Source organism: Furipterus horrens, unplaced genomic scaffold, assembly GCF_987537825.1.
Source record: "Furipterus horrens unplaced genomic scaffold, mFurHor1.1.pri manual_scaffold_1, whole genome shotgun sequence".
NCBI classification, from domain to species: domain Eukaryota; kingdom Metazoa; phylum Chordata; class Mammalia; order Chiroptera; family Furipteridae; genus Furipterus; species Furipterus horrens.
This window is the reverse complement of record NW_028327171.1, coordinates 163,901,074-163,927,758: the sequence shown is the minus strand read 5'-3', so window position 1 is coordinate 163,927,758 and position 26,685 is coordinate 163,901,074. Positions and strand designations below refer to the sequence as shown.

At 39.4% G+C, this 26,685-nt stretch overlaps 1 pseudogene; it reads left to right on the top strand.

Moving 5' to 3' along the window:
• Nucleotides 1–43: 43 nt before the first annotated feature.
• Nucleotides 44–26,515, top strand: LOC150022174 (glyceraldehyde-3-phosphate dehydrogenase pseudogene; annotated as a pseudogene).
• The last annotated feature ends 170 nt before the right edge of the window (nucleotides 26,516–26,685 follow it).

Genomic DNA, 26,685 nt, shown 5'->3' with positions numbered 1-26,685 from the left:
TCCCTCTGGCCAAGCTGTGGAAAGGAGCCGCCTCGCCTGTCACATGGCAGCCCAGGCTGCTCGCCCTGATTGGTTCGCCCTCGCGTCAAGCAGCGAAGCACACGCGGCCAGCTCGCCCACGCCCGGAGGGAAGGGCGCAGCCGCTGCGCCCTGGGCGCAGGGACACCGCTCCAGGGAGTGCTGGCCGGCCCCACGCTCACCGTATTCTTGCTCTGTGCTTTGGGAAACGACCCGGGACCGGCCCCCCTCATCTGCCCCTTGCACATGCTCAGAATGTCCATCCCTGCCCCGCTAGAGTTTCAGGGGTCTCGCTCCGCTTCCCGTGCGCCTACAGGCAGTGAAGAGGCAAGTAGAGGCTGGGGCGATCTTCAGAACCCCCAAACACTTGCGAGAAAATGGCAAAAGAAGCAAGGGACGCAAAAAGAAAAGAAGGAAGAAGTAACAGGGAAGGAGAATCATTCACTCCGGCTTTTGGAACGACAGGATGAAAATCAGGAACTGGTGGCAAGAATGGTTTGACAAGAGCCATCTGCTTCTACCCGACCCACGTCCGCGTCCCCGCTCCCCCAACCCACCGACCTTCCTCCCTCCTTATATATTACTGGTCACCACAGTCGTATCCCCAAGGAACAAGGCCCTCTTATTTTAATTTGAGGTGGTAGGAGAAACTAGGCACTTAATTGCTATTTGATGATGAAGATGATGAAAGCAACTGCAGCATTCTGTAAAACTGCCCCCTCTAAAGGAACCTCTCAGAAAATGCCAGCAGACCACATTTTGACTTCACAGATCAGTAGAGAACTTTGCTATTTGACAGGCTCATGATAAATGCCTTTCAAATATGAAACCTTTAGGGCATTAGCCTGTAAGGTCTGACCCAGGCACTTTCTCTCACACAGTATATTTCCTCATTGATTCGGGAATTATGTGTGGATCATTTCAGTGGCCCGTGCAGATATTTTGTTTCTTTTTCTGACAACCATTTATTTTATGCCTGGTTCTTCCAGTAAGTTCAACTGGACCTTTCCAAGAGGCATATAATCAGGCCCTTAACACACATTTCTTTGCACCCTTCTTTACTCTCCCTCTCTCTCCAGCTACTACCTTCTTTTCAGGCCTTCCCTATAAAGCAATATTGCCTATATTAATTGCTTTCAGTTTCTCTTCCCTCCATTCACTTTTGAACTTCTGTTTTGGCATTTGCCCATCTCTGCTGCCCGAAACTGCTCAAAGTCACCAATGATGCCCATGTGCTAATCCCAAAGGTCAGTTCTCAGCACCTCTCTCAGAAGCATTTGGCCAAGTTGTTCAGTCCCTGACTCTTGAAACACTCTTCTTGTCTTGGCTTCCAGAAACCACATTTTTCTGGTTTTTTCTTATGTTATAGCCACTAGTTACCCAGTCTCCTTGCTGGTTACTCCTTCCCCTCCTAACCCCTTAAAGTTGAGTGGCTTAGGGGTTAGCTTTTTGTCCTCTGCATTTTTCTATCAAATTCATTCACTTTGTGGTCTAATTGAGTACTAGGCCTTTCAAGTTCATACTGGTGGCTCCCAAATATCTATCTCTAGCCATGAATTTTCCCTTGAACTTCACACTCCTAAATCCACTATCAATTCAACAACTTCATTTTGATGTCTAAGAGACATCTCCTGTCTAAATTACTAATCTGTTCCCTAAAATTTTTCCTTCTGTCATCTTGGCTCAGGCCAAAGACTTGGAGTCATTTTTTGCTTTACTTTCTCAAATTTCCTTCCAAATACATCTCAAATCCTACCTGCTCCATCTTTAAAGCAGAATCACACCATCTCTCACCACCTCTTCTGCTATAATCTTGGTCCAAACAATGAATATTTCTCATGTGAGTTCCCCAGCAGCCTTTTAACTCAGCCAGAGTGATCCTATTGAAATGTAAATCATATCACTTCTGTGCTTTAAAGCCCTGCTGCCTTCCTATCTGTCCCCAACTGGAAGGCAAGTCAATGTTCTAAGATATTTGATTCCATATTAACTCTCTGCCCACATCTAATCTCTGCTTTCCTCTTTCTTACTCTTTGGTCACATTGACCTCCCTGCCCTTCCTGCACCACACCCAGCATGATTTACAGCCTTTGCACTTGCTTTTCTCTATTTCTGGAACTTTTTCCCTTTAACTATTTATGTCTACTCTTTCTAAAATATCACTCATTCTGAAGCCTTCCCTGGCCCCCTAGTTAATCTACAAACTTCACTTCCCACCCCTCTCTTCCCATCCTACTTTCCTGCTTTGTTTTCTCTCAAAACATATATCACTATCTAACAATATATTTTTTACTTATTTCTTTATTGGGCTACACACACACACACACATGCGTGTGCACACACATGTAAGCTTCAAGAAGTTAAAGATTTGTGTCTATCACTACTCTATTCTTAGCACTTAAAATAGTGCCCAGCCCATAGTAGGTATTCAATAAACTATTCAATTACCATTACTTCAACCTCGCAAAAATCTTCTCTAGGAGGGGGAAATTTGAATAAATAATTGTGTTAAATGTTTACGTATTTGTTTGAAGAATAGTGTGGGCATAAAGCAAGGATTGAACATTTCTGAGGTAGAAGAGTGGTGTTCTTGTAGTGAGTCTTCATGAGGGAGCAGGTGTCGCCAGCCCCACTTTAGACCATGCATCCATCTGCTCAGTGTTACTGATGACACTCCAGAAGATGCTTTGGCATCAACTGCATTTTTTTTAATCCTCCCCTGAGGATATGCTTATTGATTTTAGAGTTAGAGGAAGGGGAGGGTGGAGAGAGAGAGGGAGAGAGAAACACTGATGTGAGAAACATTGATGGGTTGCCTCCCTTAGGAGACTGAACTGGGGATCAAACCTGTAGCATGTGCCTTGACTGGGAATCAGAACTGCAGCCTTTTGGTGTATGGGACAATGCTCCAACCAACGGAGCCATCTAGCCAGGGTTCAACTGCATTTTTATAGGCCACAGAGAAGAGGTTTATTAAGGTCTTTTGTCACCTTTGTGGCAGGAGGTCATGTCACGATAGAGCCTGGCCTCTGGGTCAGTCGGACTCCCTCCATGGCTACATCTGGTCCCTCATGTCACTCTCATGTATGTCCTTACAATATTTTGCCTTCTACCCTACCTAGGACTTCTCTGCTGCCCAGCAGATCCTGCTGTGTCTCCAAGCCAGTACCACTAGAAGTGTTGGTGAGTTAATGCCCTGGGTCCTAAACTTTGGCCAAGAGCAATGAAAGCCTATGGATTAATGTTTATTCCTTTCCCTCCTCTGCCCATTGAGCCACACACAGTAGCTTCAGAGAGCCTCTCTGAAAACAGCCTGTGATAAAAGCGATCAGCTTATTTAAAAATAAGCCAGCTCAGTAACTCACTCCCTTCTATTTCCTTTCTCTCTTCCCCTGCATCACACTCCCTTTTCTTCATTCTGCCTCTCTGAAATTACACTTCCCTGGATTTGCTATTTTTCCTAGAAAAGACAAGTTCATCAATTTTGAGAAAGTGGTTGGATTTCAGGAACATTTTGAAAATAGGTTTAGTTGGACAGTGGAATAATAATTTACCGATTCTCTGTGAACCTTGTGCAAGACATTTGGTTCCTAAGAGCATTGATGCCCTCCAGTGTAAGCTGTGTACCAGTAGTTCCCGTGTCACTGATGTTACTCAACTATCATGAGGCTCACATGAGATAACATATGGGAGAGGCTTGTGCCTATACACACGTACATTGTAGCAAACTTCGACTCTTTGGTGGGTCTAGCATATCTTCTACAACCAACAGCCCCTTCTCACCACCCTCCATCCAAATGATTACCTCATAAATACAATAGAATAAAATATTCCACATCTGACCACACTTTATTGGTTCAAGGGCAGACCCTTGGCCCAAGATAGCAATTAAAATTCTTCTTTAGGTACTGACTGGAGCATGGGCCAAGGCAATCTTTTTCTGTACACTTGGCTCTAAAATTTCAAACTCAGAAGCTGTTAGTGCCTTGTTTCATCATACGGACAGGAAAAACTGAAGCTAGTCTTCAACAAGAGAGAAGATAAAGCAGACCTATAGAATTAAGTTAAGGTAAGAGACGTAGTTCCACATGGTACCTGGGACCAACTGCTTTCTCATTCATGAAACACTCTTATATCTCCACACACAAAAAAAATTTCCCCCTTTTTGGTTGAGTTTCTGTTTTTTTAATCCCAAAGAGTTCCACCATACAGAACATTACTCTTAGAGTGCATATCTTTAAAACTATGCTGACCTCAGCTCAGGACTTAAGGAAGGTTGGTCACAGGAAAGACATAGCGCAGCACACCTCCTGGAGAGGCTACTTTATGCCTGTGCAGAGAAGACTTCTACTTGTTGACCCAGGAAACCAAAATGCAATTTATTCATCAGACATGGTTGAAGCTGAATGAGAAGGCCAACAGTTGACCTGTAAATAGAAGATATAAGAAACGTAAAAAGATGAAAAAAAAAAAAGTTTTGTTGGGGGTGCAGAGTGGCACTGCCTACCCTGCATATTAAGAAATCATGCTTTGGGTCCTGAATATGAAACATCATATAAGAATTTACCCTCTTCTTCCCAGGCAACCAGGATGAGTGTTACTTCTCATTCTTAGACACATATCCAGGTCTCAGTCCTTCTGCATATACTTGAGTCCAGTTCTTAGATGCAAGAGAACAGCCAAAAGTTTAGTTGAACTTCCACTATGAATTGCATAACACAGACTTACACTACTTGTTCTACCAAAAGAACACAAATGTGTTTGGGAAGTAGGATGTGTTCATGTGAAAAGCCAGATAGCAATACACACCAGTACCAGCCAAGATGGCACTGGACAATATATGACAAGTGCCCCAGTATTGCAGATAATGAGGGTGTCCTGCTCAAAGGAGGAGGAGATATTCTGTATTGAAGAGGTCAAGGAGAGCTTTGAGAAATAGGAAGACATGAAGTCAGACTTTGAAAAATGAGTAAATTTTGAAAAGGCATATGAGTAAAGGAACAAAAGTGAGGAAGATTTGCTTAGGGACAATAAACAAACTGTGGCAGAGAAGCCAGATTACAAATGGCTTTTACTGCTAAGCAAAGGAATACTCCAACTTATTTTAGTGAGAGTATTATTTTATCTATGGTAATAGCATATAAGTGATTCTGTAACACAATGTCTGGTACACAATACATGCTCAATTATTTTAGGTTTTTAAAAATATGCAAATAACTTTAGTTTTTCTGTAAAACTCAGGACAATGCTAAAGTAAGCATTGAATTCAAACATTCAATTCATTGATTTTAAAGGAAACTGATTCTCACTGGGAATAATATGGACATATAGCCAAACATTATTTCTGCAGTCATTTTGCAAGAATATATGTGCAGAACCTTCTTGCTGTGGTTGGCAAACCTATTTTAAATATACTCTTGTGTTTTGCAGGATGTAGGGAGGGAGTTGAGCAAGAAATTAGGCAGGATTCATTAGCGCAGTATGGAAACAACCCATGGCACTGCAGAAAACTCAGCATCTCCTGTCATCTTGAGAAAAGAATATGAGTGCTTAACTCACAGCATTGGAGTTAAGCTAAGTCAAGGGTGTAACCTGGATAGGAGTTGAATATACATTATTTGCTAGAAGTTTCCCATCAGGACTGCTCCTTCCTATGCTCATAGTCTTTCTTACAACTATGTGAGGTATTAGAGGTCTGAAGATCTTTCTCCTTACTCCTTTACTTTGACAGTTCCTTTCTCTAGAAAATCTTTTCTAATACTGATGACTATCAATTACTCTTGTATTTCTAGCTAAACCAAATCACTGGCTGGATTTTCTGTCTTCTCTCAAATAAAAATCTAGTTAAATGTTAATTTTCCCCCTTACAATTTTCCTTAACATACTAAAGTTATGTCAGTACCTCACTAAAATTTTCAGCATGCCAAATGTGTTGCAAAACTAACAAGCAGGAGAAACAGCCAGGTTATCTGAGTGTAGGCTGTCCAGTTAGGAATTACATTCACCTTAGTTATACATCTAAAATTTCATAGATATGCTCAATAGATATAATCAACCATGATGTCATTTTCAGTGTGTACATATAGATGAACAGCATTTAGGGGGCAGGGTATCTGACTTATTAGCCAGAAAGCCTGAGTTCTGCTTTCCACTATGCAAAGATTTTTATAACCAAAAAGAAACAGAGAACTCAACCAATCCTTTGGCTAATTTGTGGGAGGAATGAGGAACCTAAAATATTGCCTGAAATTATTGACATTATAGAAACAATATCAGGGCTGGAGGTCACCTTATAGTATATACAAATGAGTATTATAATTAGCTGTGCTCATTGAAACTATTATTAAACATATCTGATGACAGGGAGCTCACTACTTAACAAATCGATTCATTTCATTTTGGCACACCTATGGTTATTAGAAAATCCTTTAATGAAGACATTCAGGGACCTAACAAAATCTCCTTAGATTTCACATTTTTAAAATAGGGATAATATTTTTATGTTGACTAGATGGACTTAGAACTCAAGGGCAAAATTCATGTCTAGTTACACCACCTTGAACAAAACACAGCACTGTGTACTTGACTAATCACTTCTACAGAAAGACATTAGAAATACCTCCGAGTGAAATTCCATGTGACCCAAGCATTCCTCATCTCTGTAAATAACAACATTAAAAAAAAGTTTAACTTGTCTACAGTATGAGCAACCACTTGCCTAGTGATTTATAGAGAATTCAGTGCTGCTTTCATTTTAGACATTAAAAAAGTGACCAGATATCCCTGAAAAAAATCTGTAATAGGTAAGCATCATGGGAATCATTTTTCAGCTGTCCTGATACAGAAAAAAGTTCTAATTCTTGAAGTTTAAATCCTGTGATCTTCATAAATTCTACAGAGCACGAATGATTTTATAGCATATAGTTTCCGGAATAAAATTTAAAATGTGAAGACAAGTAGAGAACAGAAAGGTCACATTAGATATAGAAGCTGGTTGCTTAGCTAAGTATACTCATTAGGTAAATTATTTCATGCCAAAAGTAGAGGGCAGATAATCCATATTCTTCCACAGCAGGGTAGGAATTACTATGAACCACAGATCTAATGAGTGCTTTAAGGAGAACTGTAACTTTAACTATCAAATCCAAGGTGGAATGGCAAGAATATGTCAAGTTTTTATTTATTTATTTATTTGTTATCTTCACCCAAGGACATTTTTTCACTGCTTGAGAGGGAGAGAGAGAGAGAGAGAGAGAGAGAGAGAGAGAGAGAGAGAGAGAAACATTAATTGGTTGCCTTCTTGTACGTGCCCTGACTAAAGATCGAATCTACAACCTGGATATGTACCCTGACCAGGAATCAAACCCATGACCTTTTTGGTCTGTGGGATAATGCTCCAAGCAACTGAGCCACACCAGCCAGGACAAGAATATGACACATGTAAAAAAACTAGGGATTGTAAACTCAAATGTCTTTAAAGGCCAGACAGATAACAAACTGAACGGAACAGGTAAAGTGAGAGGAAAAAAGTGGTGGACTAGAGCTTACACAGGCATTCAATTTCTCCTTTCCCCTCCCCTTCTCTCTTTTCATTTTTCACTAAAAACAGGCATTGGCAAATTAAACACATCTGTTGGCCAGTGTTTGTAATCCTCAGTTTTTTCCTTGTCTTCACACCTAAAGGACTATATTTACTTAAGGGGTTATACTATATTTTTGAATGAATAGTATTTTATTTTTGTAAAAAAAAAATGAAATTTAACAATCAGAGTAGTGAGGAATATGGAAATCTTGAGGAGACATTTAGTATACATATTAAGTGCACTAACTTCGGAGTTTAAAGAAAAATAGGTTTGAAGTTCTAGCTTTGCCGGTAAAAACCTGTTTTTCATTAGAAAAATTACTTGACCTCTTGAAACCTCAGTGTCTACACATATAGAAAGGAAATAATATTAATAATATCTACGACAGGGGGTTAAAGTAAGATTTAAAGAGATAATGTATAGTATTTAACATTTAAATAGAAGTAGTTAATATTATTACATATTATAACAATGTACATAAATTTCTTTGTTTTAGGGAAGGAAGATTCACACTGTTGAGATCATCTACCTTCTAGGCTGGCTGAGCCTTTCACAGCTGGTAATGAGTAGGCCTTTATTTCTGAGATTAGTAGAATTAGCTTCCACTCAGCAGAGAAAGTGAAGATGATATGAGCAGGAAGAGAGAGGAATGGAGGGAGGTGGCAGAAGCTCATGCACCCTGCTGTGTGATTTCTCATTATTGTTTTGCTGCTAAGCTGTCACAAACAGACACAAACTGCTTAAATCAGTGACGTAGTGTGGAAACTCAGAAAAAGACTATGTTTTGATACAAACACCTTATACAAACAAGAAAGCCAGAACATGGAAGCTGAAGAAGATTTGAAAAATTGTGGAAATAGATTTTAAATCTCGGGAAGTCAAGAAACTGGAATTTGAGTCAAGTGTAAGGAACAGGTATAGTCCACGAAAACAGCTGTATTCCTGTCACCCTGGGAACAATGCAGAAACTAGAGAAAAAAAGATTGTTGGGAGACCTGATATATATGCTACAATATTGGAAGGGCTGTCAGGGGGCTACTTGACTTGATCTGTGCAGATCAAGAAAGCGGAACTTGGGACAATAGGCTGAAATGCCTGTAAGGCTAATTTTATCTCCATAGAAGAAATGTGCAAAGGCGACTGAAAATGAATCAGCAGCTTCATCAAGGAGTGAATCCTGTCATGGGAAGTGCTCAGGCAGAGGCCTACGCAAACACTTGGAAGGGGCATTCCTGTCTGAAACTGACTTGGAAATTGATGTCCTCTTAGTTCCTTTTAATATTTTGGAGTCAACACAAAGCACTAAGCAGAGAAGAACTGGGGTAAAATCAGAATCTGTCTTGTCCTAAGAAGTTTCTCCAGTTGGAAAAAGACACTAGGTAATAATGCACTAATATTTTAGGGCCCCCTTCACTCCTAACTTTTGACTCTTTTAGAGGGTAGAGGGAAGAAAAAAATAAAGAGAAAAAATGGAGGAGGAAAGGAGAAAAGCAGGTTATTACTGTCAGACAGAAGCATGTTCAAAAGTTAGAAAGAGGAATTTGAAGTCCAAAGAAATAAGTCACTTCTTGCTTCACCCCATAACAAATCCTAAAATGTTCAAAGGGACATATTGGAATATATTGCTAGCCGTGTACAGGATCCCATCAGAAAACAGAATCAAAGGACTCAGGCCACATGCTTATCTTGGCAGTGCCTATTAGCTTCCTCCCTGGCACTTGGAGCACTTTTCTGTGCTGTTTTTAATAGTGGAAAAGAAGACATTAAAAATTACTCTATTATTTACTATTTGAGAATGAATATTACCTCAAATGATTGTGTTCTTCCTTTCCTTCATTAGTTGTTAGAGATTATGTTTATTCTCATGTGTGGATCCAAAAACAAGGATAGAATTTCAAAGGTAACATTCCCTTGCAATAATTGTTCATTATTTAGTTTTGCCTTCATGGGGGCATTTAATGCAAATGTTTGTGTCCAAGTCTAAAATAAATATTACCTAGCCCTGACTGTAGTGGGTTCAGTGGATGGGAGCACTGGCCTGCAAACTGGAAGGTTGTATATTCAGTTCCTGGTCAGGACAAATGCCTAGGTTTTGTGCCAGGTCCCCATTTGGGGGTGTGTAGGAGGTGACTGATCAATGTTTCTCTTGCACATGTTTCTCTCCCTCTTTTTCTCCTTCCCTTCCACTCTCTCTAAAAATAAATAAATAAAATCTTTTTTAAAAAAGGTGAAAATATAAAATAATCACTACCTAGCAAACATTAACATATATTAAATTAAAGTGTACATGCTCATATTTGGAAAGTACATATAATTTTAAGTCTTTCCCCTAAAATTAAAATTATATACAAATCTACATAATAATGAAACAGGTCCACCCTCTTTCATATTAAATTAAATTCATTGCTGCATAGGTACCTAGATAGGAGAATAATGTTGTCAATATTCCAAGGAATTAATTGATCTCATTCAATTGAATTTGAGACCAATAAACTGTAATACCTTCTGCTGCTTCAGTTGCATGTGATATTGTAAGCACTCAATTCCATGTGATGGATGTGTCTAGACTGAGATGTTTCTATTTGTCTTGCATTTTTGTTGTCCGTAAATTCACTTCAGAATGCAATTAAAATACAGCATAATCACAATTTAGAAGAAAACAAGCTTTCAAAAATCTGCACAGATGGGGGTTATTAGAAGATGTAGGTCTCTGAATTTATCAGCTATATATTTGTCAGAAGGTCTGCCCTGTGGTTGCCACAGAATTATTAACAAAATTCAGAGGCCCTGGAGCTTCCTAAGTGCTCATGAATGATTTGGCTTAAAAGATTTTTGCAGTCCTCATTTACATTGTAAAACAAAATGCAGCTCTTAAGTTTAGGGAGAAGTTTTAGTAGCTTTGACATGGCAAGTTGCCATGAGAATATTTTCCCTGTGGAGAAAAGAAACTCAAATGTGCTAATTAGGGTGCTTAATATCCCTCAAAATTAATTATTTGTTACCTGTAGTGATTTAATTATTCCCTTATGGAAAGCTCAGAAAATCCTTGCATCTTTAAATAGCAGGGACCACTCTTTGATAGAGTCAATATTCACTTTAAAAGTATTTCTCCTCTACTCATTGGCTATAGCAGTGGGCAAAGAGAGAAGAATTTTAGATGTCACAATAAAACAATAAGACAAATTTCCACTGGTGGTTTGCAAAATCAGTTTTATTTGTGTCATCATCCCTCACATAAAAAGAACTTTCCAGAAAAATATTATAGCAAAAATAAATAAATAAAGGGAGAGAAAAGGTTGAAATGAACACCAGGGAATTCTACCTAAACTCTGACCACCAGAGGGACTAGCTCTTCCCTGAAAAGTAATGATTAAATGTCCTCAGAGGACATTGGTTGAACTACGAGATAACTAACCATACAGGATAGTTTATCTTAAGCAACACACTTGAGTGCTATCGAGGTAACTATTGTTTCTCCTGCAATTCTTCTTGAATCAGGTATTTCAGTATAGTATGGAGAACAATAAAAACGCTAAACGTAGGTACGTACGTATCTTGAGCTCAAATGTCACTTTCTCGGGCAGCCAAGGTTAACCACGTAATCTAGAGTCACTGCCCAGTAACTCTTATCATTGCTCAGGGCCACCTGCAATCTTCTTCCTAGCTTGTTACCGTCTTCCCACCCGGAGCACGTGGACTGAGGGAGCGCAGGGCCCTAGCATCTTCGCCTCTGCTCCGTTCCATGCCTCAAGCAGCACTTGGCACATGATGGCTATTCAGTAAATCATTGTTGAAGGAGTAAAGTGCAGATTTATTTTAATGTCAAACTTACTTCTTTCTAACAACCAAAAAAAAAAAAATTTATTCTAGAGCCTGCACTGGGAAAGGAGCTGAATATTTTGTGTGAGCAACCAGATTTCCTATAAAGGTGTGTGGATCCACAGGCACCTGTACACACAAATCTTTGCACTGTCTGTGCAGGTGAGTTAGACTAAAACCAGACAACATTTAGTCCAAGTTGAGCACGAGGCAAGTTGGCATTTATTCTCCTTGGCTGGAATGTTCTCAGTTCAGTCCTCATCTGTGCTGTCTATACCACTGAGATTCTCATTTTTGGAAGTTTTAACAACTGCTCATAGATCAATCCTTAAACGCTGTGGAGATGAGGAAATGCTCCCAAGTGCTTCAGGGAAGATGGGCTCAGAGCTGACAACAAGACCCAAAACAGGCAGGCTGAAGTGCTGCTACATAATTCATGTTAATGTGTGCTAGTCCTCCAAGCCCTGCAGGTGTTTTCTTCTGTGCCTGGGACTGAGAAAACAAGTAGAGAAAATCTTTAGCTCTCCCATAGCCAGGGCCAGAGTGAGGGGTGGGGGCGGGGGGTGAAGGTCAAGTGAGGCTCTGCTCACTCTAATTCTTTGAAATGCCCAATGTATTAAAATAAATAACAACAGTAAAATGGCTCTACAGAATTACAAAATTGTCATTTAAGATACTCTTTTTTGCTTAATCTTTACTGTATTTTTTCCATTACCATTTAGTCCCCTTATGCCCCCCACCCCCCAGCAATCACCATGCTATTGTCCATGTCCATGAGTCCTTTTTCCTTTTCCTTCAATCCCTCCACCTTCTAACTACCCCCCACTAGCTGTCATCTGCTCTCCATCTAAGAGTCTGTCCTCATTTTCTCTGTTAGTTCCGTTTGTTCATTAGATTCCACATATGAGTGAAATCATATGGTATTTGTCTTTCTCTGACTGGCTTATTTTACTTATCATAATGTTCTCCATGTCCATCCATACTATCACAAAGGATAAAATTTTTCTTCCTTTCTACAGCTGAGTAGAATTCCATTGTGTAAATGTCCCATAGTTGTCTTATCTAGTCATCTATTGATGGAGACGCTAGGGCTGCTTCCATATCTTGGCAATTGTAAATAACACTACAATGAACATAGTGGTGCTTATGTTCTTTTGAATTAGTGTTTTGGGTTCCTTCAGATACATTCCCAGAAGTGGGATTGCTGGGTCAAAAGGCAGATCCATTTTTAGTTTTTTGAGGTATTTCCACACTGCTTTCCACAGTGGCTGCACCAGTCTGCATTCCCACCAATAGTACAAAAAAATTCCCCTTTCTCCACATCCTCACCAGCATTTGTTGTTCGTTGATTTATTCATGATAGCCATTCTGACAGGTGTGAGATGGTATCTTATTGTGATTTCAATTTGTTTCTTTCTGGTGACTAGTGACGTTGAGCATCTTTTCACATGCCTATTGGCCATCTGTATGTACTCTTTGGAGAAGTGTCTATTTAGGCCCTTTGCCCATTTTTCAATTGGGTGGGTTTTTTTTGTTTTTTTGTTTGTTTGTTTTTTTTTTTGGTCTTGAGTTTTGTAAGTACTTTATAAAATTTAGATATTAACCCCTCATCAGATGTATTGGCGAATATGTTCTCCCGTTCTGTGGGTTGTCTTTTTACTTTGTTGATGATTTCCTTTACTGCACAAAAACTTTTCAGTTTGATGTAGTCCCACTTGTTTATTTTTTCTTTTGTTTCCCTTGCCTGGGGAGATATATCTGATAAAAAAAATTCTATGAGCAATATCCAAGATTTTGCTGCCTATGTTCTCTTCTAGAGTTTTTATGGTTTTGGTGCTAACATTTAAGTCTTTGATCCATTTTGAATTTATTCTTGTGTATGGCGTAAGAGGGTCTAGTTTCACTTTTCTGCATGTATCAGTCTAATTTTCCCCACACCATATATTAAATAAACTATCTTGAGCCCATTGTACATGCTTGCTTCCTCTGTTGAATATTAATTGACTCTACAAGTGTGGGTTTATTTCTGGGTTCTCTATTCTGTTCCATGAATCTCTGTGTCTGTTTTTATTGCAGTACCAGGCTGTTTTATTACTCTGGATTTGTAGTATAGTTTGATGTTAGGTAGCATTATCCCTCCAACTTTGTTCTTTCTCGGGATCACTGTTGCTATGTGGGGCCTTTTGTGGGTCCATATAAATTTTTGAAATATTTGTTCTAGTTCTGTTACATCATTGGAATCTTCATAGGAATTGCATTGGCTCTATGTATTGCTTTGGGTAATATGGACATATTAATGATGTTAATTCTTACTATTTATGAACATAGTATGTGCTTCTAGTTATTTATATCTTCTTCAGTTTCTTTCTTCACTGTCTTATAATTTTCCATATACAGTTCTTTTACATTCTTGGTTAGGTCGATTTCTAGGTATTTTATGCTTTTTGAAGCAATTGTGAATGAGATTGTTTTCTTGATTTCCCTTTCTGTTAGTTCCTTATTGGCATATAAAATGCAACTGATTTCTGGGTATTAACTTTGTATCCTACTTTGCTGAATTCATTTATCAGTTCTAATAGTTTCTTTGTGGAATCTTTGGGGTTCTCTATGTACAGTATCATGTCATCTGAAAATAAAGACAGTTTTACTTCTTCCTTTCCAATTTGGATAACTTTATTTCTTTTTCTTATCTGATTGCTCTGGCTAGGACTTCCATTACTATGTTGAATAAGAGAGGTGAAAGCAGATATCCCTGTCTTGTTCCTGATCGTAAGGGGAATGTTTATAGTTTTTGCCCATTGACTATGATGCTGGCAGTGGGTTTGTCCTATATAGTCTTTATTATGTTTACATATGTTCCCTCTATTCCTACTTTGTTGAGGGTTTTGGTCATAAATGGTTGCTGGATTTTATCAAAAGTTTTTTCTGCACCTATTGATATGATCATGTGATTTTTATTTTTCATTTTGTTTATGTGGTGAATCACATTTATTGATTCATGAATGTTATAGCAACCTTGCATTCCTGGAATAAATCTCACTTGACCATGGTGTGTGATCTTTTTGATGCATTGCTGTATTCAGTTTGCTAATATTCTGTTGAGGATTTTAGCATCTAGTTCATCAGGGATATTGGCCTATAATTTTCTTTCTTTCTAGTGTCTTTATATGGTTTTGATATTAGGATAATGCTAGCCTTGTAAAATGAGTTTGGGAGGCTTCTCTTCTCTTGATTTTTTGATATAGTTTGAGAAGTAGAGGTGTTAGTTCTTCTCGGAATGTCTGGTAAAATTCACCTGTGAAGGCATCTGGACCAGGACATTTTTTTTGTTGGGAGTTTTTGGTTACTGCTTCAATTTCATTAGGTGTAATCTGTCTATTCAGATTCTCTGATTCTTCCTGATTTATTTTTGGAAGATTGTATATTTCTAAGAATTTATCCATTTTGTCCAGGTTGTCTAGTTTGTTGGCATATAGTTGTTCATAATACTTTCTTACAATATTTTATTTTATTTTATTGGTGTAAGTTGTTATTTCTTCTCTTTCACTTCTAATTTTAATTATTAGGGTCCTCCTTTTTTCTTGATGAGTCTGATTAAAGGTTTGTTAATCTTGTTTATCTTTTCAGAGAACTAGCTCTTGGATTCATTGATTTTTTGTATCATTTTTTTTAAGACTCTATTTCATTTATTTCTGCTCTGATCTTTATTGTTTCCTTCCCTGTATTCACTTTGGGCTGTTCGTCATTCTTTTTCAAGTTCCTGTAAATGTGAAGATACATTGTTTATTTGATCTTTTTCTTGTTTGTTTTGTTTTTTATTTTATTTATTTATTTATTGATTGATTGATTGATTTTTGAGATAGGCCTGTAATGCTATCAATTTCCCTCTTAGGATTACTTTCCCAGTGTCCCACAGATTTGGGATTTTTGTGTCCTCATTTTCATTTATTTCAAGCTATCTTTTGATTTCTTCTTTGATCTCATTGTTGACCAGTTCATTGTTTGATAACATGTCATTTAGCTTCCACATCTTTGCATGCTTTTTAGTGTTCTTGTGATTGATTGCTAGTTTTATAGCACTGTGGTTAGAGAAGATGCTTGATATGATTTCAGTCTAATTAAATATTGAGACTTGTTTTGTGTCCTAATACGTGGTCTATCCTAGAAAACATTTCATGTGCATTTGAAAAGTATGTACATTTGCTGCTTTGGGGTGAAATGCTCTGAAGATATCAATTAAATCCATCTGATCTAGTGTGTGGTTTAAGGCTGCTATCTCCTTGTTGATTTTCTGCCTGAAAGATCTATCTATTGAAGTTAATGAAGTGTTAAAATCCCCAACTATAACTGTATTTCTGTCGATCTCTCCCTTTATTTCCATCAAGATTTGCTTTACATGTTTAGGTGTTCCTATGTTGGGTACATAAATGTTTACTCAGGTTATATCCTCTTGTTAGATTTTCACTTTATCATTATGTAGTGTCCTTCTTTGTCTCTTACTATAGCCTTGGTGTTAAAGTCTATTTTGTCAGGCATAAGTACTGCTACCCCAGCTTTTTTTCTTTTCCATTTGCTTGAAATATCTTTTTCTAACCCTTTAATTTTAGTCTGTGTGTATCTTTCCAATGGAGATGGGACTCTTAGAGGGAACATATGTATGGGTTTTGTTTTCTTATCCATTCAGCTACCCTATGTCTTTTGGTTGGAGCATTTAAGCCATTTATATTTAAGCTGATTATTGATAGATACATATGTAAAGCCATTTTATTGTTAAACTGTTTTCCTCTGTTTTTTTCTTTTTCTTTTTCTTCTTCATAAATTAAAGCAAGCCCTTTAACATGTGTTGCGATACTGGTTTGGTGTTAACAAACTCCTTTAGCTTCTTTTTTTTTGTCTGGGAAGCTCCTTATTTCTCCTTTAATTTTAATGATAGTCTTGCTGGGTAAAGTAGCCTTGGTTGTAGGTCCTTGCTTTTCATCACCTTGAATATTTCACACTACTCCCTTCTGGCCTGAAATGTTTCCACTGAGTAATCAGGTGCCAGTCTAATTGGTGCTCCCTTGTAGGTAATTACCTGCTTTTCTCTTGCAACTTTTAGGATTCTCTCCTTGTCTTTAAGTCTTGTCATTTTAATTATGATGTGTCTGGGTGTAGGACTCTTTGGGTCTAACTTGTTTGTGACTCTGAGTTTCCTGAAGTTGTTGTCTTTTTCTTTCACCAGATTAGGGAAGCTTTCGGTCATTATTTCTTCAAATAGGTTCTTAATCCCTTGCCCACTCTCTTACTCTCTTTTCCTTCTAGTATTCCCATGATGTGAATGTTGTTATGTTTCATGTTTTCCAAAATATTTCTTAAGCTCTCCTCACTTTTTAAAATTCTTTTTTCTTTTTGCTGCTCTGCCTGAGTGTTATTTTCTACTTTGTCTTCCAAAACACCGACTCTATCCTCTGCTTCATCAAACCTACTGTTTATTCCTTCCAGTATATTATTTATCTCAGATATTGCATTCTTTATATCTGACTAGTCCCTTTTCATGGTTTCTATGTCTTTTTTTTTTTTTTTTTTCGTGCTATTGAGTTTCTTTATAATCATTACTCTGAATTCTCTACCTGGTAAATCGATTGCCTCCATTTCATCTAGTTTTTCTGGAGAATTCTCTTGTTCTTTCATTTGGAGTCTGTTTCTTTGTCTTCCCATTTTGGCTGTGGCTTTGTATTTTCTGCCTTAGATGTTAAACTAATCAGCCATCATACTGACCAGTTATTAATCTAATCAAGCAGTGATTAGCCACCAGGCTTAAGCTCCATGGGGTAGGGCAGAGTAAATCCTGTGGGCCGGGCTATTGCTCTCCCTCAGGCTGATGCCACTTAGAGAGGAGTGCTTTGCCTAAGAAAGATGGCTTCTTCAGTTGGGGAATGAATCAGCATAGGGGTCCCTGTAGCGATTCCTTCAGTCCTCTCCCCATAGCCACCAGCCCCAGACACTCCTCAAGTGTCTCTAGTTCACTCTGCCTTCCCTCTGCCTGAGCCCAGGGTAAGTGACTGAAAATGAAATTTTGCTCATGAACCCTTTAAGAGGCTCTCTGAATCTCCAGCCATCTCTCCCTGTTAGACAGAAACCCTGCTGCTTTTTGCAGCTGGATGTTATCTGGGTTTCTTTCCCACTCTGATGCTGTAGGCTGGGAAGCCCAGCTTGGTGTTTAGACCCCACAATTCTCAGGGAGAATCCCCTGGCCGCTGAAATATCCCTCCAGAACTTCAGCTGCCACCTGTGGGAGCCCAGCCAGCCCTCTTGCGCCTCCTTTGCACTCCCTAACAGTAACATTGTGGTGAAGTGGTTTCCTCTGTCTGTCCTTATAAGGCTTCTCTCCAGCTAGTGTTCAGTTGGTTATTCTGGGTGATTTCTCTATACTTTAGTTGTAATTCCAGATTTATCCTGGGAGAAGGTTAGTGTAACTTCCACTTACTCCTCTGCCATCCTGGATCTCCCAATACTTTTCATAATAACATTATTAACATACACAAACACAGTGCAATAGAATGTGCCATCATAAGATAATTACAAAATCCATTTGCAAAACATGAACTCATAATCCTGTAATACGCTTAAGGCCCATATGGAATGTCTTCATCCTCTAGATCTGTCAGTGAAAATCTAGTACTCTAGGCCTGACCCCAGACCTATATTTCATGAGATCAAATGTTTTTATTTCAGGCACTTTATATAGTTTGGAAGTCTAGACCTGAGGCCCTGAGCAGGCTCCACCCCCTAGCCCCTGGATCCACCTATTATTTCCTGTTATATACCTGTCCTGCTATGACTCTGTGTCTTGGAAGTGTGACCTAATGTAGTAGGTATCCTGTAGGGTCCAGGGGCTCATCATCCCCTATCACCCAAGTTGGATGCTTGAGGTGTGCCCTTCATGTGGGCTGAGTAAACCTTCCTCTTATAGTTGAGTCTTGATTGCTGTTGGCAGATCAATGGGAGGGATTTTCCCAGGCAAGTCAGCTGTAAGGACTGGCTGTGACCACTGACCACCAACCTCTGCCCTCTGTGGAAGATCACCTGTGTGGGGACAGGGTGATGGTACTTTGATGTGGTCTGTAGCTATCCACTGGGTGTACAGGCTCTGGTGTTTCCTGGTGCTGCAGGCCAAGGTCAGCCCCCACCTGTGTTTTGCCTGGGATCTCACTTCCTAAGCTGTAAAGCAATCTGAGATGGCTGCTACTTGTTTTGTGCTTGAAGATTCCCGGGCAAAGCCAAGCTGTGAATCTAGGCTGGTTGCTGCTCTTACCAGGTTTGGGTCCCCTTAGTAAGAAATATGAGGACTGGGGGCTCACTGAGGCTGGCAGTTGCTTATTTGATAGGATTTAGGAAGTTGTAAAGCATGAGCCTTAAAAGGATAAGTTGATTATTTTTTCTTCAGTTGCTTCTGGTTAATGTATAGAATAAATATAATTTAAATATATCTGTGGCATTTTGTACTGAAGCACATTTGTGAAGTAAATGTTTCCTTGGCTTACTATTTATAATTTCTTAAGGAGGATCAGTTCTATTATGTTTTATGTTAATAGATCTTTAAAATTTGTGTCATATTAAGTGGCTTTTAAAAGCTCCAATGTTTTATATAGAGATTAATAAGAGAACGATAGAATGTGTGTTGAACGTATTTCCAGGTTTCTCCACTTCCCATAGTACTAGACATAGGACTGCCCTGGCTGGTTTGGCTCAGTGGATTGAGCGTCGGCCTGCGAGCTAAGTGTCGCTGGTTCGATCTTCCAGTCAGGGCACATCAGAGAAGGAAAACTCTGATTCCAAAAAACCTCCGCTGCCTTGCAGCATACCTCTTCAGGGGAAAGGCTAAGGGAGTAAACCCCGACAGAAAATCCGGAGCCAGAGTCCCTAAGGCGGTTTGACGTTGTAGTCAATACCGGCAACTCCTGCGGCGCACCTGAAGCCAAGCTGTATTGACTCCGTCTTTCCCTTGGACCCTTCAGCTGCGAAGAGAGGGGGGGTCTGCTGCATGGGCAACAGCAGACCCTCCATATCACCCTGCCCAGGCTCTGTAGCTTCAGCTTCACTGGAGAGGACACTCCAGCGTCATCGCAAGATGTCGATTCAACACGGGAGGAGACAGATACCGTGTCACTCCCGAGTTGGACTGCACAGCCATTCTCGGCGGTGCAGATAGACACTTAAGAAGCTACACCATCGTCTGTCGAGACGGACAGCTGCCGACGAGACGAGACCTGTCCATCTGCTACTTCTCTCCTCTTAACTTTGCTTGGGCCACAGAACCAAGGAGTTTATCTTGCTGATTTGATGAACAGCTTTCATGGGTATGCATGTGTGTATTATATTCTCAATTATCTTAACTTACTTAAGCATATTAATATGATTTTCTATGACTTGTATACCACCCAAATTCAGTTTCTAGCCAGTAACTCATTTGACCGATGGTCTAACTGTCAAGCTGCAGCTCAAAGGGAAATATAACAGCTCATGGGGAATTAGACCATTTGTAAATTATAGTCAATTTGAAAAAAGAAGTTTTATTGAGGCAAAAAGCCTGCTTTATCTCCTTGCAAGATCTGATTTCACCTGTTCTAACTTAGCAGGCAGCACAGATAAGGTTGTTTGCTAAGGCTTTCCAAGGTTATCCAACATGGAGAGATAATGTAGTTATTATAGGTATTGATTTTCTGGAATGCTAATTAACTAGTACTCAACTCTTCACAGATCTCAATGAGGAAGACCTCTTCTCAGTATCCAACACTAAATTTAGAAAAATTTTCATGTCTTAGACTTCAAATAACAGGAATTGGTTTCAGTTCTTTAAGGCTAAAAATAAAAAGATAAACAAATGCTATTGAAAGGGTCCAGAGAAAGGCCATAACGCTGAAGTAACACTTCTCCCATCTCTGTCCCTTCCCTCCACTCCTCCCCTCACCTATCCCTAAGTCACCTTCAGGCAGGGGGTGGATTTGGTCTCCGCCCACATACATTATTTCCCCTTGCAACCCTTTACCCCTCTGGCAATGACTGTCATTAGTTAACCTTTGGCCTCTGCCTTAGAAGTTAAGCACATATCTTAGCCTTTCTTTTGCTGCACCATGGGAAAATACCTAAGTAACTTGAGAACCCTTCATAAGACAAGGCCACAAAAATCTAACTCAAGGAAACAAAATAGAACCCTGGAGATGAAAAACAAGACTTCCATGGTTTTCCACTTAATGCATGTGGCTCTTCCCTGGGCTGCCCCAACCAGCTTGACAATATGCCAGGTGGGTCCAAAAGACTCATTCATGCATTGGAGGATGAGCTCCTGTAGGAGCTGCCTGGTATCTGAAACACCTACATAATTCTGCCACTCTGTACAAAAGGCTCTGCATGACTCTCCTTGTCTGTAGGACAAATCCAGACTTCTTTGTGGACAAGCAGGGCCCATCATAACTGCTGGCTGTCTCTGTTAATCCATCTTTGAAGCTCTCACCCAAAGCATCTAACTTTGCATATATTATCAGACAAATTAACCTCCCTTTCTCATGTCATGTATTTGAGCAGGTCTTTTTTCTTTATATTACTTCCCCTGTTTAGAATGACTTTCCTTCTCTGCCTATCAGAATTATATTTGTAAGCTAATTCCCATCTCAAAAACTGCCTTCTTGTATTTTTCCAAGATCCCATCAGAGTTCAAATAAAAACCTCTCTTCTTGGTGTTACCATAGGATCCCTAAGAGCCCTCCCACAGTGCGTGTTGTTTTCTCTTTTAAATCACTAAATCCTTCAGTAAAGAGACTTGTTCTTATTTCATCTGCTATCCCATGGCCCGATAGCCCAAGCCCAGGGCCTAGTGCAGATTAGTGCACATAGTAAGTGTTTAATAAAGTTTGTCTAATTGAATTTCATAGGAAAACAGCTAACAGCTACTTTGGGGTGGGAGACAGTTGATAAGAATAGTGTAAGAGTTTAAGAGTAAGGATACTTGGGTATAAATCTCAGCTTCACCTCTTACAAGCTATATGGCTTCCCTCATCTGAAAAAATGGGGTATTTTTACACAGATATATATGAGGTCTGTATGGGAAAAGCCCAACCATTATTAATATAATGAAAATGCTTTGTGTGACAGCAATGTAGCCTGGCAGCCAAGGAGAGTGGACTGGAATGTGCATGCATGAACAATGATGACTTCACTGTACTAGTCAGTGGGAGCAGTAGATGTCATTAAGTGAGCAGGTGTACTGTGTGGCCATTGCATTCTAAATGAATGAGCAAGTAGAGCAACAAGTCTGCATCAAATTTTGCATTAAGCTTAAACTTTGCTCTGTGGGATGATTCAGAAGGCTGCACCTATGGGCAACTGGTGATTGGCAGCTTCATCACAACATGTCTGCTCATGCATCACATCTCATGCACTGTTTTTTGGCGAAACATCAAATCACTCAGGTGACTCAGCCCCACTGTGGCCCAGATTTGGTGCTTTGTGACTTTTGGCTTTTCCCAAAACTAAAATCACTTTTGAAAGGGAAGAGATTTCAGACCATTGATGAAATTCAGAAAAATATGATGGGGCAGCTGATGGAGATTGGGAGAACTGTGTGAGGTCCCAAGGTGCCTACTTTGAAGGGTACTGAGGTGTCATTGTCCTTTGTACAATGTTTCTAGTATCTTATATCTTCTTCAGTAAATATCTCTATTTTTCATAGTATGCCACTGGATACTTTCTGGACAAACCTTATACATACATACATACACACATACCAGTATTTACCTCACTAACTATTGGGAGAAATAAATGAATGCATTTAGCACAATAATCGGCACTTAGTAAGAATTCAACACATTTTACTTCTTCCCTCCTGCTCCTTCTCCTCTTCATTATCACTACTACTGTAATCTTAATTCCATAAGGGGAAGACCAGCTATGGAACGTGAAGCTTTCTGTTACCTCTCCCACAAGTAGGCTCCCATCTCTGGGCTATCTTAGGAAGAATTTTCCTTCTTGCAAAGAGGACTGTAGCTGTGATCAAAGGTGGTCTTGATATCTTGATGGAGTCAAGAGAAGGTTGGGAAAACTATTTTTTAGAACTTTGAGCAGAAGATTTGTCTTTGGGCTAACCCCTCTTTGGTTTGCAGAAAACATTCTCTGATGTTCTTTGAAATATACAAACAAAAAGCAAATGTCTACCCATTGTTCTGACAGAAACCATGAAGTCACCAAAATTGGAAGACCTATGTTTAGCCAACAAAGTCAGAGTTTATGTTTGGTGTGTAAATCCTTGTATATTAAGTTGAGCTTCTTCCTGTAGACTCATTGCAGCTTCCTTCCTTCCTTCCTTCCTTTCTTTTCTTTTCTTTTCTTTCTTTCTTTCTTTCTTTCTTTCTTTCTTTCTTTCTTTCTTTCTTTCTTTCTTTCTTTCTTTCTTTCTTTCTTTCTTTCTTTCTTTCTCTCTCTCTCTCTTTCTTTCTTTCTTTCTTCTTTCTTTCTTTCTTTCTTCCTTCCTTCCTTCCTTCCTTCCTTCCTTCCTTCCTTCCTTCCTTTCTTTTGTATGTATGGAAAGAAAAAAAAGAGAGGTTTCTGGTATTTTGCTTTGTTTTATTAGTATCTATGACAGGAAATTGAGAACTTTGTGGGGTCCTCATTGAAAGGATGACTTTCCTAGGACCCTGCCACTCTCTGGGAAGGTCAATACTGCTCCTCTGCCCAGGTGACAAGACAGAGTATGACCCAGAGTTGGGGCAGGGTCATTGTTCCTACCTTTATATAAAACCAACACCCCTCTCTTGGGCTCCACCACCAGCTACTGGAGTGAGAAGACCCAGCTCCCTTGTCCCTTATGTTTTCGGAAGTCCACCATTAGCAGAGGAAACAAACAACACAGTAACTTACATAGTGGCCCAGAAAGCAGATGGATTGGTGGGCATCTCTAGGAGCCATAAAACTAGTGGGAAAGAAAGGGAAACATTCCTGGTAAAATGGTGAGGTCAAGGACTTGAATTATTCAAGGCTTGAGCTTTTATATCTTGGACTTTAAAATTATTGGACCTCATATTGCCATTCCTCTGTTCCAGGTTTATGAAATCTGTCACACACTACTTAAATAACTATTTATGTATTTGAAATAGATTTTTTAAAATTTTAACTTAAAGTTGGAAAGAATTTAGGGTGAGAGATAGAATAGCATAGTGATTTCGGATACTGGAAACCAGCAGGTTTCTATCTTGGCATTTCTTGTTATTAGTTGTGTGATCACAAGCAATTTGCATACACCTTTAAGCCTATGCCTTTTAATCTATAAAATATAGGCATGTAGCAGATTGTGTTTTTCAAAAGTCATCTAAAGATGGCTGCACCAATATGTATTCCATCCCACATTCTGTTCTCATGAAGTGACATTCACATTCCTTCATCAAGCGATGGGATTCTTGCTTAGAGGGTGTGAGCAGATAAGAAAGCTAATCTCCCATGGAGCCCTGGACTCAGAGATATCATGTATAACAGAGGTCCAGTGTAAAAAGTAGAATGAAAGGAGAGGCATCAACTGGAGGTTAATATGAAGACTTACCCTGCCACTCCTTTCAATCTTAACAGTTTTGTTAACTGACTCTCCACTTCGTAAGAGAAGCATTTAGGGATATATTTACTTCCAGGGAAATGGACAGGTCTTCTCAAAATAAGGGAAATATCTGGGGACTTCTATTTCATCTATGTGAATGTATGTGCTCAATAATAAAAGCCTCTCTATTTCAGCATTGTGAATGAAGTAGGGTATGGGCCTTATAAAGAATGGCTCCTTGTCTGCTTATACAGAAGTACACAGAGCTCCAAGTCAACCCTCCTACCAAGAATGTAAAATGTTTAAGGACAGCCAGCCAAATGAAAGGTTAAACAAAGTAAAAAAAACTAAACTCAAAGGAACAGATCTATCAAATAACAAACAAACAAAAAATTTAAAAAGCAAAGCCAAAACAAAATTCCTTATGATTACTATTATCAGAGATATCTGAGAACATATGGCATTACAAGAAAAGAATGGTTAGTATAAAAAATGATACCCTAAAAATAACAAATACTCAAAGTTATGGGTCTGGCATTCATGAAGTTCAGAAAAAAATTAAGGATAATGACACAAATTGTTTATATTTTGGAAAATTGTATCAAAATGTTCTCAAAGGGCATAAAATGGGAAATATAAAACTAAAGATATGTCTCAATTTTTGAAAGTTACAAAAACATAGAATGAAGGTAAGAGACATAGAGAATCAATTCAGGACATCAAACATCTTTCAGATCAGAGTTCCACAAAGAGAAATCATAGAAACTGCAAGAGGAAATTAACAAAGAAATAAAAACAAAAACATCTCCCACAATAAAGGGAGATGTATTTAAGTGTAAGAACTTATTAAATACTAAGAAGGCTGAAATAAGACAGGCCAAAATCTAAGAAATAATGAGGACATTGTATAAATACCTGGGGAAAGAAATGATCCTAAAAGCTCCCAAAGAGGAAAAAAAGCAAATGAACAAAGATAATACTAGGTTGTCAACCAGAGGGAAAAAAAATAATCTGGCATCGGACTTTTAATCATTGAAATAAATGCTAGAATGTAGACCAAGCATGGCTTTAAAAGTTCTGAGGGAAATTTACTCTTGATAAAAAAATTCACTGTTTAGTCAGCCATCTCATTAGTGTGATTTGGAAAGAAAACAAAATAATTTCTACTTGTGTAAGTACTTTTTATTTTTAATTTCCAATGAACCTTTCTGAGGCCATTTCTTGAGGATAAATTCCAGGAAAATAAGGATGAAAAATGAAAAAGTAGAAAAGCATGGGATATAAGAAATGATAATAACAATTCAAGATCTAAATAACAATAAATATCAACTATACACCATAGAAAAGGAAATCAGTAGCTGTTAAGAAGCATATTTTTAAAAAGAAAACCAGACAATAGGCTAAAAGATATTATAGATGGCTTATATTTTTTCTCACCCAACGAAATAGAGAAAGGCTATGAGTTATTCCAAGAAATATCAAACAGGCTCTCTGCTCCTCCTGTTCAACAGACAGTCACGTCTTCCTGTGCAGTGCCAGCTGCAACCCTGAGACACGAGGGTGAAGCTAGGAGTGAACGGATTTGGCTGTATTGGGTACCTGGTCCTCAGGGAAGCTTTTAACTCTGGAAAGGTAGATATTGTTGTCAACAATGACCCCTTCATTGAGCTCAACTACATTGTCTACATGTTCCAGTATGCTTCTACTCATGGCAAGTTCATGGGCACAGTCAAGGCTGTGAACGGGAAGTTTGTCATCAATGGAAACTCTATCTCCATCTTCCAGTAGCAAGATCTGCCAACATGAAATAAATTGATGCTGGTGCTGATCGTGTTGTGGAGTCCACTGGTGTCTTTACTACCATGGAGAAGGCTGGGGCTCACTTGAAGGGTGGAGCCAAAAAGGTCATCATCTTTGCCCCTTCTGCAGATGCCCCCATGTTTGTGACAAGTATGGCAACTCCCTCAAGATTGTCAGCAATGCCTCCTGCACCACCAAGTGCCTGCCCTCACCCTGCCCAGTGTCATCCCTGACAACTTAGGCACCTGGAGGGACTCATGACCACAGTCCATGCCATCACTGACACCCAGAAGACTGTGGATGGCCCCTTTGAGAAGTTGTGGCCAAGGGACTGCCCAGAACATCACCCTGCTTCTATTGGCACTGCCCAGGTTGTGGGCAAGGTCATCCCGGAGCTGAATGGGAAGCTCATTAACCAGGCCTTCTGTGTCCACCCCCCTTCCCAATATGTCAGTTGTGGATCTGACCTGCTGCCTGGAGAAAGCTGCCAAATATAATGACATCAAGGAGGTGGTGAAGCAGGCAGCAGAGGACCCCATCAATGGCATCCTAAGCTATACTGAAGACCAGGTTGTCACCTGCAACTTTAACTGATATCCACCCCCCCCACCTTTGATGCTGGGGTTGACATTGCCCTCAATGACTACTTTGTAAAGCTCATTTCCTGATACAACAATGAATTTCACTGCAGCAACAGGGTGTGGGCCTTATGGTCCACATGGCCTCCAAGGAGTAAGAGCACCCAGGACCACCAGCCTAATGAGAGAAAGAGAGGCCCTCAGCTGGTGGGGAGTCCTTGTCCCAAATTGATCCCCCAACGCACTGAGAATCTCCTGACCTCCACACTTTCTATCCCAAAGCCCCTGAGAATGGGAGGGGCTTAGAGAGCCTTACATTGTCATGCAC